Source organism: Neomonachus schauinslandi, chromosome 3 (assembly GCF_002201575.2).
Source record: "Neomonachus schauinslandi chromosome 3, ASM220157v2, whole genome shotgun sequence".
NCBI lineage: Eukaryota > Metazoa > Chordata > Mammalia > Carnivora > Phocidae > Neomonachus > Neomonachus schauinslandi.
In genome coordinates, this window is record NC_058405.1 from 50,215,095 (window position 1) to 50,216,784 (window position 1,690).

The 1,690-nt window shown below is 44.0% G+C and overlaps 1 pseudogene; it reads right to left on the reverse strand.

Annotated features, from left to right (window-relative positions):
• Positions 1-380: 380 nt before the first annotated feature.
• LOC110587635 lies at positions 381-1,282 on the reverse strand (annotated as a pseudogene).
• Positions 1,283-1,690: the final 408 nt, after the last annotated feature.

Genomic DNA, 1,690 nt, shown 5'->3' on the forward strand with positions numbered 1-1,690 from the left:
CACATTATAGCTTAACCATTTATCATTTACAATTGAGGTTATTAATGAGAAAAGCCTCACAAACTCAGAAAATACAAATTATCCTTCATCACATGTCTTTGTATCTTTACTTCCTATTCTTGAGGTTAGTTTCTAGAGCGTAAAGATATCCACATTAGTATTGTATCTAGTTATCTATAGCCAGAAACACCTTTTATCATGTTGTCCATAGCAGCCAATGCTACTGAAACCTCTTTGACTCCAATCGTACCCCCTCAATGGATACAATAATAATGGGAAACAGAATATCAAGGCAGAGATAATATAGGACCCTAAAAGACAAAGCCTATGAGCAGTAATACAGCCACTGCCCAAATTGAGATCAAATAATATACTCATTGTCACACATCTTCAGGCTGTATATTCACAGAGTACTTTGGGAATAAATACATTATTTTTGGGTACTAAAATACTTAGCAGATTGCTATATTACACTATGGCTTTCCCCAGAAGTTTCTAAAATGGACTCCAAATCGCCGATGGAATTTTGCTGGAACTGGATCTGGGGCTGCAAGGATTCATCTCCAAGGGTGTGGAACTGGCTGTTCCAGGCTTGGGGGCACCAGGTGTGACTGGTCCAGGAATGGTTGCTCTAAGACTGGCCGTTCCAGGAGTGGTTGCTCCAAGACTGGCTGTTCCAGGTCTGGTTGCTCCATACTGGAAGGTTTCTGGAAGTGTTTATCAGGTATCCCTGGTGGTAGGAATAGAAGCCTGGGTATTCTGCAGTTGCTGTGCTGTTCTGAGTCACACTCTTGCTCTCCTTTGGCCAATGGTTTTTCTGCCACCTCTTACATTTCATTCTCTGGTTCTGGAACCAGGTCTTCACTTACTTATAGCTAAGGTTCAGAATGTTGGAAAGTTCTTGCGTCTGCTGGAGACTGAGGTATTTCTGTCTCTGAAATCGATCACTGAGGACATAGAATTGGGTCTGAGAGAACATGGTCCTGATCTCCTGTTTCTTACCCTGGGCCATATCTTCCTTCCTCACTGTTCTCTCCTCTCCAGAAGTGGGTGGTAATTTTACCCTGGGACTGGTGGAGGAACTGGGGCTGTCCTGAACAAGCAGATCCATGGAGGAAGGAAGAGGAGAGACAGTCTCCATGTGGGGTGTCTCAGAAGATGACATTTGCAGGGATGCATAATTTTCGTCAGGCCCATAAATCTCAGGCATTGGAGAAGAGTCCCTAGAACTGGGTGCTTTGGGGCCAGGAGGGCATTGGGGTGGAGTTGGATCTGCCCTCATGCTGGTGAGTTGAGGGTAAAGGGCTATGTTGTTCTTTAGTTTGAAATATATTCCTCTGTTTCCTCATTCTTACTTGAATCTCTGAGTTTGTTTCCATATACTAGGTGAAAGAGCTACTTCTCCCAGTCTTGAAGGAGTGGGCTTATGCAGAAGATGAATCTTATCATTCAAACTTGCCCTAGTTCTTGTTTGTCTCTTGAATCTTTGTGGTTGTATAAGCTGTCTGATCTATTCTTGAAAGGTCCCAGTTGCTGAGGGTGTAACAAGACCTGTCAGTGTTCCAAAGGGAGGGATCTCTGTCAGCACCTAGTTTCTTGCTCACTGAGAGCCAGACCCTCAAGCTTCAGGTTTTAAAGTGCGCACACACACACACACACACACACACACACACACACACACACACACACA